Below are 13552 nucleotides of genomic sequence, written 5' to 3' on the forward strand. Positions count from 1 at the left end.
CTTTTCAGGTTTTCTTGTATCCTGACTTGTTTTCGTGGCACACCTGTGCATTTTAAGTTGTTGTATCACTATATTATAATCTATAAGTTTAAATTATCATTATTACTTTACATTCGCATTATTACTTTACATCGCTTATAATTTAAATTCGACAAAAAAACGGAATAAGACATAATATAACTACATTTTAAATCCTCTCTGTATTGTGTAATAGTGACAACAATACAACATTCATGCATGACAGACATAACCACACGAATGAAATTACTGGGCGGCGCTCAGCCTGTCATTCCGACGAATCTCTATTATGAACATAATAGCCTGAGGTCCCCTAGGTAAGGTTTTGTATGGTACTGTTATTCTTACCCAGGTAAGAATGACAGTACCATACAAAAGTCAAACCTTTTATATATACTATATATTAGCGCTCGATTTTACATGTTACCGTGCACATTGCATTGCAGTAATAAATGGAAAGAAAATGCGCAGCTCCACTACAATATTTTGTAATTTTCTTCATGGTTAATGATGTCAACCCTTCCAGATCATTGCTCTACAAATTAATTGTCATATGTTGTCAGTTGTATGACCCGCCGCGCACGAGTGTGCGGCTCCCTCTGTATCGTAAGATACTTGTATCACGTGGTGACCCCCACGGTCGTTTCACTATAGGGGGAGCCGAGCACTTCGTGCGCGGCGGGTCATACAATTAACGTATGACAATAAGATACCACTTAATGAAACGACCGTGGGTGTCACAACATGATACAACATACAACAAATAAACAAAGCAACGATGCGAAGCAATAATGCTAGTTTGCGCTGCGCGTCGAAGCGGCAAAGTCCTTACTGGGCCGCGCTCAGCCTGTCATTCCGCCTAATCTCTATATTTACAACATTAAAGCCTGGGGTCCTCAGGTAACAAAGTCCTCAAATGATTTTTATCGAGAGCCCCTAAAAAATAAAAACATAGCAATATTATTTCATTGTTTTATTTTAAATAATTTTAGCAACGCATTTGTTGAAATAGCAATGGACCATTACATGGTCAATTTATTTAAATGTAAAATTAAACTATTTTTTCGTTTTGGCGGCCGGTTTTAGTTAACGGGTGATACTCGTAAAATATTTTTTCAAATATTAGGAAAGTCAAGATCAAAATCTACGAGGCACAAGTAGTCTCTATTCTACTCTACAACTGCAACTCCTGGGCTGCACCACTAGCTTCGTTGAATGAACTTGATATTGCTCATCGCAAACACCTCCGAAGAATCCTCAACATCAGATGGCCTACTGGGGTTATTTCTAATGAGGCACTCTATGCTCGTTGTTATGTCACTCCCTTGTCTGTGAGAGTCTCTAAGTTTCGATGGAGAATGTTAGGACATATCTTAAGAGGACAGGAAGACTCACCAGCATACACCTCTATGTTATTTGCTATAAATTCTGATATTTTTATGGAAGGGAGACGGGGTAGACCATGTTTAAACTTATTAGATGTTATTAGAAAAGACTTGACTAGTAGAAATCTTGATATTAGACTTAAGAATTTGACTGATTTCGAAGACCTTAGATTTTTGGCTTTAGATAGGGAGGAATGGAAGAAATTAGAAGATGGTTGATGTTTTTGTTTTCTTTTTTATGCGTTTTGATATCTATAAGGTGCCTAGTTGCTCTAACCAGAGCCCTCTCGCTTGCAGTAGCGCGCGACCGCCGGAGGCGGCAAAGAGGCCTATCCTACTTGTTATGTGAAACAAGCGCGTCACGCAGTACGCGTAGGCACATGGCTATGTGAAGGTGCCTAGGATGCTCTTTTAAAGAGATATTTCGTACTTTGAAAGATTTACTACTACTACTACTATTAGGAAAGTCGACGGGTCCAACTGATCGGCGCGCCTCAGTGAATTATAAATCTACAAGCGGCCGCAGACAGTTAAATTGAAAAAACGATGCGATCTCTGAATAAAATTTTGCAGTTAACGTGAGTCAACATTCATTTGGAGCGCAAATTTATATAATATAAGTTGGACGGCGCTTTTTCCGAGTTTCGCGTAAGTGCAAGTGAAATTAAAAAGCGAGCAAGAGATTAGAAAGCTTAGCAATGTTAACATATTTACATTTCGCCTAACCATGTGATTTTGAACCACTGCGGGCGCGCAGCGCATGTTATGTTTCACGAATAAAAAACTGTAAGCGTAATACAATACAATACAAAGGCTGTAGAGTTTGAATAGAGCAAGGGATTGGCGTGCCAAATTGAATTAAAACTTATTCCTATAAAAGCTTAACGAAAAACAGCTAAAATTTCATTTTATACTATTTATTGTTTAATCGTGTTATCTTACTATATATAAAGCGAGACGATATATATATATTTATTTATCCGCACCATTTTACTGACACCACGGCATCAACTTAAACACGGGTTTCCGCAAAAACCGTACAAGATATAAAACTGAAACTTTTTTAACTGATTCAAATGCTTTAATGGCCTTAAAATCAGCATGAAAAAATCGAAAATCGGCCAAGGAATAAGAATTTTAGTACCCAAAATTTGGACCCCCAAGTGGTGTCAAAAACGCGAATTAAATAGGTAATAATTATTTTTACTGGGAGACTTTAGGGTAGGAAACTGATCCGGCCACCAAAGAGCCTTGACACCAGTCTTAAAGGTTTGACGGGTTCCTGCTAGTTTACATAACTCGTAAACAGGTTTTTGCTAACAACTTGCCATGTCACAGTACAGGCGGACTATATTGCAAAGAAACTGCTGCTAACTGCGCGCGCGCGACAGCAGCAGTTAGCAGCAGTCATGCAGCAGTAGTCAGCAGCAGTTGGCAGCAGTTAGCAGCAGTCAGTAGCAGTCAGCAGCAGTCAGCAGCAGTTTCTTTGCAATATAGTCATCTTGTGGTGTGGGAAGATTTGGAAGCTGTGTTTTTTTTTCAAATTTTAACTTCAAGCAATTGCCTAGCAACTTCCATTAACTTGATAAAATTGAGAACCAAAGCACTATTAATACAAGCACAGGCAGCTGACTTAAAAGATCTTATTGCAGCGGCACACACTTACTATTATTATCATGATTGTACTATAGACTGAAAATCTCTCAAATCGATTTTGGGAACCATTTGTTGTAATGTTTTTAATACTAAATATCTAGATTTATAAAATTTTTAATCGGAACGAATTAATTAATATTTGATAATTTATTCGGTAGTTTTGTCTGATATTGATATTGATTATATTGATATTGTTATTATCTTATAAGGCTAATTCTGGACATAAATAATATTACTTCTTTTAACAAAGGGACTTGGAGTATAAACGACCAAGTTTGCATAAATTTCTATCCAACCAAGAATTCAGGAGGCAAAGGTGGGTGAGTAAACATTATGGTCTGCACTCTCCGATCCTGTATCACCCTGGATTCTTTTCCACGTATCTTTGTAAAAGGTATATATAATTTTAGTTATGCTAATAGCAAGCAACATATTTTTGAAGTGGCTGAAGTTAAAGCTAAAGTTAACTATGAAAAGAAGATTACATCTAATTTAAAGCAGAATAGTAAGTCTTTTTACTCATATTTACGTAACAAAAGGCAAGTGAAATCAAGTGTGGTTTCCTTGGATAGAGGAGATGGTACACGCACAGATAGTTCTGCTGAGTCTGCTGAAGTACTTGCAAGTGCCTTCAGCTCAGTGTTTGTGTGTGAGCCACCTGGCCCTCTTCCTAAAAATGACACTTTGGATTATGATAAAGATGTTATTAGTGATTTGCAAGTTAGCAGTGCTGATATTAAGAAGCAACTTTTAAAGCTTAATATTTTTAAGAGTTCAGGTCCGGATGGTGTTCATCCAAAGTTATTAAAATCGTTAGCTTATGATGACAACTTTGTAGAAGCAGTCACTAAATTATTTAAAATGTGTTCAGAAACGGGATCTCTTCCTGAAGTGTGGAAGTCAGCATCCGTTGTAGCATTGTTTAAAAGGGGTGTTAAATCAGATCCCTTAAACTATAGACCAGTTTCCTTAACTTGTATTTTGTGCAAAGTGTACGAAAAGTTGGTGAGGGCACATTTATTGGATTTTTTAGAAGAACGAATATCAAAGCATCAGCATGGATTTGTTAAGGGCAAATCTTGCTTATCTAATCTTTTAGAGACATTTGATAATATTCTTGATATTTTAGATGAAGGTGATCCTGTTGATCTACTGTATTTTGATTTTAGTAAGGCCTTTGACACTGTCCCCCACTTTAGACTTTTATCTAAATTGGAGGGGTTTGGGGTCAAAGGAAAAGTTTTAGATGTTATTAAAGATTTTCTTACAGACAGAACCATGAGGGTTTGTGTAGAAGGACAATGGTCTGAGGTGAAACACGTGTTATCTGGTGTTCCCCAGGGGTCAGTATTGGGTCCTTTGCTATTTATTCTTTATATTAATGATTTACCTGATATAGTCAAGAATAAGATTAAATTATTTGCAGATGACCTCAAGTTGATTGGTAATGCAGCTAACCACAGCAGTGTTGCTGAAGATATTGTAGAACTGGAAGTCTGGGAGAGTATTTGGCTTTTGAAGTTTAATCCTGCTAAATGTAAAGTTGTTCATATTAATCTTAATAGCAACCCTAACTTAAATTATTTAGTAAATGGCGTAGAACTTGAAGTATCTGATCAGGAAAAAGATTTGGGGGTTATTACCCATAGTTCCCTGCTTTGGAATGAACAGATAAAAGCATGTATTTCCAAGGCAAATCGTATGATTTGCTGGATTGTAAGGAATTTGATAATTAGAGAAAAATGTGTAATGATAGCCATCTATAAAGCTTTGATAAGACCTCATCTAGAGTATTGTGTCCAATTGTGGAATCCAGTTGCGGCTCATGGAAGTTGGGGGACTGTTTTGGAGCTGGAGAGCGTCCAGAGGCGGTTTACCCGTCTGATTGATGAGGTGGGTACTCTTCCTTACAGCCGTAGACTGGAAATCCTTAATTTGACAACGCTGGCAGAGCGGCGAATACGTGGGGACCTTATTGAAGCTTTTAAGGTTATTAATGGCTTGACTGATTATGGTTCAGACTTGTTCAGACCAAGCAGATCAGGTCTTAATCTGGTTTCATCCAATAGATGTAGTAAGAGTGTGACAAAGGTCAAGAATCTTCAGTGTTCTTTTCTTCCAGAGCGGGTTGTTCCTTATTGGAACAAACTCCCTTCAGAGGTGAAGAACTGCTTGACAGTTTTGAGTTTTAAAATTGGATTGGAAAGTTTCAAAAAGAATATGTTTTCTAAATGTATTGTAATTGACTTTCATTTTTGGAATGTTTCGAAAGAAGTTTTAACAAGAATTGAAGGTACCAGTTATATCAGTAATAAGGAAAAACACAATGATTATCTGTGGTTCCATCCTTATGTAGCAAAGAAACGTTTTATAAATCTTTACTCAACTGGGAAGTATGAATAAATTAAATTTTGTAATGTTGTTTTTATTCATGATTATATATTTGATAAATTATTACCTTTAAATTTGATGGAGAAATAGTTATTTTTCCATGTAGTGTGATGATACTTTGTAGACATTAGTGATGATGTTATGTCATAATTTTTTTTAAAAACTTTAGTCAATCTCTTGCTACCCCAAGTCCCCTAGGGAATATATTTTTGTCGCTTTAATTGATATTAAATAAAATTGTTGTCTTCTTGAAATTGTTGTTTTCTTAAAAATACATCGATTCACGTTTCGTAGTGTGCAGTATGGTTAAGTGCATGCGATGTCAACTTTATGGTAAAAGTCTTCTCGAATTTTGTTGTTTCTTGAGTACTTAAGTTCTACAGTAAACTACAATTGTGTTATTATTATAAATACTCTTAATAAATACAAAATATTTTTGTTGGGACCCTCGGCCTCCTCATTTAACCATTGGCTCAGTGAAGTCTGTACTAAAGCTGTCATTTGAAAACAATCCCCTTCAACAAATGTAATCCAGTGTTCTCACTTCTCGGCCCACAGGTTCCTCCTATTAAAAAATTTTTGATTTTGGTAAATGTGTGCTGACTCCACCACCTATGTATTTAACCTAATATTTAGTGTATTACAGGTAGACATTGACTTAGGTAGGTATTTTTCTCTTAAGGTAGATATTAAGAATTTGGTAAATTTCTTAATTGTATGACTATTTCCATTATTGAGACGTTTTAAATATTTGATTTAAGAGGTTTTTTTTTATAGGACTGGTTCACAGTGTGAACAGATTCCAGATTTATATATTTTTTAAGTGATATTTAATAAATGATTAAAAGAACCAATTTTAAAGTTGCCATAGTAAAGCCTTTAGGTCCAAAAATATACCCATTATGCTCACGTAAAAACAACTCTAAATCAGTAGGCTGTCAATCTATTAATGCACCACACCGCTTCCTCCACTGCACTAAAAGTTATACAATAAATTCTTCAATCCTAATTTTGTATCGTGATGGAGACCGGTGTCCATACAAAAATTTTACTAGGTTGCCGTTTGGTGTGAGCAATAGCGAACAGCACGAACACTCCTTTGCCCCGTCAACCTATATCTAATCTATTTAAAGAGTGACAACCATACTACACATTGAATTAGGATTCCTTTAAATATCAAATTGATTTATTGTAAACTTGTTTACTCTGTAATAAATGGCATAAAATTGAATTTTTGTTTAACTGAATTTTTGTTTAACTGCATGTAATATGTGATGTTTTAAATGATATTAATTGTTATTTCATTCCTTAGCACCCATGTGAACACTAGGTTAGTGTTATCAGTACAATTGGCTGAGACGTTGAAGTTGCTATGCTGAAAATCTTGGCAAATTTCTCAATGAAAGAAATACAGAGCAGAGGTATGTTGAAATGTCTGAGCAGAATGTTACATATCACAGATTTATATGACTATTGATTATTGGTTTTCTAGATGTATTAACCTTTTTCCCACTCTTGTTGTTTGGGATTCACCCAAACGCTTAAGTTTAGAGTTACAATACAGATGATAGACTTATTATGCTTGGTAAAGTGATACAGATAGATTTTACAAATTATATTCATTACAATAATATGTCCAAGTAATTTCAGTAACCGGGATGAGAACAACACAGCAGTCTTCATGGTCGAAGGAAGAGATATTCTTGGTTCTGTACTGATTTAGATTTTACTCGACCTGGAACTTATCCCAACACTTGTTGCAATGATCAAGCAGTATGTCCGAGAACTGATAATAAGATGATGTTACGGTTTCATGAATTGTTTACAGTCAATGATGAGGAAGAAGGCTTCAGTGGGTAATTTTTGGAAAATAACACTTACTTATGGTGAGTTTCTTGTCTATATTCTGTTAAGGTATGTGAACCAGTAACTACGCCATGTTGTAAGGTATTAAAGGAATCTTATGAAGACCCACAGGATATCACATACGCCTGTCAGCAGGTCAATGGACTTTAAATTGCTTAACTTTACTTTACAATAGAAACAAGTCTGTACCGAATACAGAGAACATCCTGTATGATTAAGTATTAGAAGTTTATATATTAAGTATCACATTAAATATTTTATTACGCAATGATTAATCCTATGATATAAAACGTTAAATTGTCCTTGACACGCCTACAGCAAAGCCCTGAGATATAAGATTGTTTAAAGTCATGAAGGCAACATAACATCCTCTGATCTATCTCATTATTCTTTATCCTATTCGGTTCTTGTTAAACATTTCAGCCCAAGTAAGTGAATACTCCTACATTTATTCTTGATATTTTGAATTTTTGTTTAATTCCTGCGATGATTTCTCTGAGATTTGGCAGTCCCTGTGTAAAGTAGATTAACCTATATTTTGATTGTTACAGCAATATGCAGGTTTGTCTTATTACAGTTATTTTCAAGAATAATCGTCTCTTACAATTACCGGTTTTTTGTTAGTGTTAACTCGGAGAGGTCTTCATACCCTGAAACATAATTTAGATGAGGCAACAATATCCTTGAATAAAGTGTAAATCACAGTTTAAAACTCAACAAGTAGAAACAAGTAAAAACGACTTCAAAACAAATATAGTAAATTATATTGACTCTTTTTCAATCTTACCCGATTCCGGCTCCAACCCAATCCATTCTAGAAAGTAACTTGTCATTATTTTATTGTTCTGAATTTTGATCCTAGTTAGAACTTTAGAATGCACTAATCCCAGACACCGAATTCCCAATTTGTAAACATTTTCCTATTGTTAAAATTGCCTGAAATCAGCTTGATATATTTGCAGGGCACAGTTTGGAAAATGCCCGTTTTTTAGGTTAAAAGTTTGAAATATTATATTATCAGCTGAGTTCAAACCTGCACTTGGCACACAACTGTTGCCTTATAAAAGATCCTGTCTTTAAAAGGGTTGGCCTCGACCGTCACCCCGGTTTTAAATCTTGACCCACTAGCCTACGAGGTTGGCCACATATTAATACGTAAGGTATAATAATATGTTATTATAATAAGAAATCAATCATATTGGTAAACAAAACACTGATGATAAACTGGAACTTAAAAACTCTGGGGGAAAACTACCGTGAGTGTATAGTAAAAAGTAAATAGTAAATACCTAGTGAAACCAGAAAAGAGAAAGAGGAAGCAAGAACTCCTAAACAAAAATACTATACCGTCAAGTCACTTCTCACTACTCTTTCCGCATCACAGATCTGACGTATCTACTGTCGATCGGAATCTGTGAGAACTAAATAAACTGGGACACTCCTCTCTCTTGGGGACCAGTAAATTTTCCATTCCAGTGATAGCATTGATCCATTTCTGTTAGCTGTAACTCTTGCAATTCTAGATGCAGTGTCGGGTTGCACTGCTCATTTAGGTGGTAGCATTTCACAGATTTGTTAGCCATTTGTATACCTTTGATGGTGGCTACAAAGCACCGTTTATCCTTTATTACCAGGACAGGGTCACCTACGTACATAGTGTCTTCCAGTGTACCGCGGGATTCTTCTACATCTACTGTTATGTTCTGTGTTAACTACTGTTCTGTGGTAACTTGGAATATTACCCTCAACATTAGCTTTGCTACTGGTGTGTACGGCCAATGCTTTGGGGAGAAGCCCTGAACCTGTTGCTTCGCTGCCGAAGCCAAACCTGTAACGTTCACTTGTTACCGAACAATTTACAAATCATTTATTCTCTGTATAATGGCCGTGTTATTAATGCTATCAATCATTTTTCTGGATACAATTATTCGATGTTTGTGATTTCATAATTACACAATAGTTCTTCTCTGTAATTCTATCGGAACGAATATCGAACTATTTGATATTCGAAAACCTTAGTCTGGCGGAATGTCTACCACTGTACACAATTTCGAGTTCAATAGCACTAATAATTAAAAGTTTAACTAATACTAAAAATAGGGTTTAGATCTTCACAGATAATTAATTAACTATAGATTACGAACCTGTCATCTTTGCTACTGGTGTGTACGGCGAATGCTTTGGGGAGAAGCCCTGAACCTGTTGCTTCGCTGCCGAAGCCAAACCTGTAACGTTCACTTGTTACCGAACAATTTACAAATCATTTATTCTCTGTAGTGTCGGGTTGCTCTGCTCATTTAGGTGGTAGCATTTCACAGATTTGTTAGCCATTTGTATATCTTTGATGGCAGCTACAAAGCACCGTTTATCCTTTATTACCAGGACAGGATCACCTACGTACGTAGTGTATTCCAGTGTACCGCGGGATTCTTCTACATCTACTGTTCTGTGCTAACTACTGTTCTGTGGTTACTTGGAATATTACCCTCAACATTAGCTTTATCTTTACACATTTTCTTCATAGCGAACTTAAACTTCCCCACAATAGATTCAGCTTGACCATTAGAACTCGGGTGAATAGGAATAGGAATGTGCTGAATTCCGTTTCTCTTACAGAACTCTCCAAACTCGTGTGATTTGACAAGCTGTGTAGTATTGTCGCTAACTAGAATCTTTGGCAAACCAAATCTACTAAAAATGGTCCTCAAATTACGAATGGTTGCGGTAACTTTCTTCTTTTACCGACTGTATTCCAATCTCCCACAAAAATAATTTGGTCGTCTCGTGTACGACTAATTGAAAGAAAAGAGAAAAGACTAAAAGAGAAAAGAGAAAAGAGAAAAGAGAAAAGAGAAAAGAGAAAAGAAAAAAGAAAAGAGAAAAGAAAAAAGAAAAGAAAAAAAAAGAAAAGTAAACGTTAACCAAACACAGTTTTTACGGGAATCGTTCTCAAACTCTAAAAGGATTGCAGGACCTTGACTGAAAGTACGATGGTTGTTGATAGTAAGATTCGAAGTATATTGTTTGACAAGGAAGGCAATACCCGCCGAATTTGATGTACCATGGTTAAAAATAATATCCCCATCCCACAAGTTTTCCAATCTCTTTTCAACTTGTGGAGTTGAGTGTGTTTCCTGTAGACATAAATTTGAGCAGGTTCTCTTTTCAGCCAATTTAAACCATGCTACGTTTGATCGGGTTTCCCGTACCGTTGCAGTTGTGTCAGCAGGTCAAAGGACAAGAGAAACAAGTGTCATACCGAATATAGAAAACCTCCTGTATAATTAAGTATTAATATCATGTTTACACATTAAGTATTATGTTATACAATCATTATTATATGAAACGTCAAAAGTGACGAGTGTCCTTTTAGTAATAGAATATTGAAGTTAATTTAATTCATATACTTTTAAGGATTCCTTCGAAACACTTGCAACGACCAAGTTGAGTGGCGGCTGCCAGGCCCTGGTCGGAGGAGTGGGATCGGGAGTCCGGGATGACCCCGAGCAATTTCTGCCAGCCCTTTTCACAGAAAAGATATTGTAGCTGTTCCATCTCCTCCATTTTTAAAATGTCGGGATCCGAGTGCTTCTAAGGTAGGTCGATTTTGGTACAACATATTAGGGTAACGTCCTAATATTTCTTAGCGCCTGAAAACATATTTTTCGCTTGAAAAATAGTGTGATTTCTTTGTATTCTTTGAATTTATGGTCTGCCATACTTAACTCCTTTTTACAAAAATCATTCTTAAAGTAACTGTTGTACTGCTAAGGTTACAATTGCCGTCATTGATTTCATTTGGGGGTGGGCGAAAAATTTCTTTGCCTCTCAAAAACCAAACCTCTGTTAAGGACTATAATATAGTCAGTGTACGTGTCCGAATTCTCCACATCAAGTATCAACCACTTTCATTCGTATTGATATGAAATGTGCTTAAGTAATCAAACTCCAAATAAGCCGGGAGGGCTTAAGTGGTCTGTCCATGACCTTAAAAATTATGTTATATTAACAATGGGTTTAAAATTGTTGCCTAAAGTTTAATTACAATTGTGGATTTATAACTATAAACATTAATTATATTTAACCACACCAAAGTTTATGCCTTTACATGTTCCTAATATCATAGACTCGAATTTTAGCCCAGGCCAAATACATTTCCCTAACATGACATCTGCTCGGGAGTGGCGTGCTACCTTTAAATCAATTTTAAAATAAGGTTCAGAACTTTCAGTACATTCCAACAAAAGTGATACTTAGAGGATGAGAACTTTCGTCTTGTGGGGTTATTTTTTAATAATATCTCTTTACAAGCCTTAAATAAATTTAATAATCTTTAACGGAATGTCTGGCGCGTGCGGGAAACTCTCGATTTCGATTTCGGTTAAGCCCTCTTTTACGTAACGTTCGATTCCATACTTCATAAGGGTCGAATACATGTTCTGTCAAGTGTTTAGAGCACTGAACATTTAAATACGGGTACATTTTACACTTCCAATTATCTTCTAAATGCTACACGTGTGCTTAACATTTACTTTTCAGCTACGTTTGATCGGGTTTCCCATACCGTTGCAGTTAAAAGAGTTACACCCTATAATTGCTACCTAATATAATACACGAAGTGGACATAGTAGACACCATGCCCATATTTGGATTAATCGTTAATTGTACGGGTAGATGTGAGCAAAAAACTGAGAACAAACATACATGACACACCTTCGATACAGGTGAACTGGTTTGTGCAGCGTTCAATAGACCATATAAACCATTTATTATTTCTTCGGGGTGTATTTCTCCTATCCGGGCGACTCCCTCTATATTTTTGCTTCTCTTTTTGAGCAGAGTCCTGAGATTTCTGTGGCGATTACGGTTAACAATCCTTCTTCTTTGGTACATTTACGGGTGTTGTTCGATGCTGTCGTTTTTTCCTTGGCCAGAGATGACTTTTTTGCACCAACTGCAGTTGGTGCAGTTAACTGCACCTCACTTGAGGCCGAATTATTTTTACAATATCGAGATAAAGATACCATAAATCACCATATATCATATCCTTCAACCTTATCTGAATTTCCTTGTTTAATAATATAAAACAATACGTCTAACTGTATAATAATAATGATTCTACTGTTACCGTACCCGGTTATGTTTTCCTTATTGAATACATTATAACATGCTGCTCATGCTGCTAGCAAGCTCGTTTGTATGAAATACAGTCAACATACACTGACGTATAATCCACATGGCATATCTTTAGCCATACAGCTTTTTTTCGATCATATATGATTTACAAGAACTCTAACCGTAAACCTTATTATCGCTCAATTAATGGTTTACTCACGTTGGGGATGTCCAGGGAGCATTTTTTAATATAGATAACTGCTTCCCAGCTACATAGATTATTCAATAAAAGATACAAATATAATCAAAAGATTAACTTAATTTGCTTTATCTCATAAATTGATTTGTTTTTAGGTTTAAAGACAATAAAAATAAAACATACCTTCTTCGTTATAGTGGAATTTCACGATGACTTGTGTCTCTCCTCGCGGCATCGGCATGTCATACAACTTTTTTCCATAACATGACTTACAAGAACTTAAAATGTTTTTAATTTAGAACCATATTTTATTTTTTACATTTTGTCCTTTTACACCGATCCCTTGGTTAAAAGGGGACAGTTGTAGTATAAAACTGGTGGCATCATGACCATATCCAGTGTGGGTTATCAACGTTCCTGTTCTTTCCAGCAGGATACCTCTCTCCGGTACCGCAACATAGCTCTAATGTGTTCTGACATAAATATACTCAACATATTTGTTGTAAAAAATAGAATAAAATGGTAAAATTTATTAAAATTTGATCATTATAGACTCCTTGATCGTCATATTGCCAATTTTTTGACCGTATGACGAGGCCAACAAAAGTAACCTTCTTTTAGGTTAATCAACCTAGAGGGAGTAGCTCAGATGTGGCCACTTGCATTTATCGGATTCTAAAATACGCCGCGTTAGTTTTTACGACTCACACAAGGTGCATTATCTAATTCCTGAACGTTTTGAGGTCGTGATTTATAATTGCATGAAAGAATCAATTATAGACGGTATTTATGACAAGATAGTAATAAGTAATAAGTTATAATTTTATGATACGTAGGTAATAGAAATAAACCATTTGTTTTGCACTGGGATTGTAAGGAGCGCATCCCTCTTCCCAGTGCAAACACTTTGCATGTCATATCT

Source organism: Bolinopsis microptera, chromosome 8 (assembly GCF_026151205.1).
Source record: "Bolinopsis microptera isolate Bmic1 chromosome 8, MBARI_Bmic_1.0, whole genome shotgun sequence".
In the NCBI taxonomy this organism is placed as follows: Eukaryota; Metazoa; Ctenophora; class Tentaculata; order Lobata; family Bolinopsidae; genus Bolinopsis; species Bolinopsis microptera.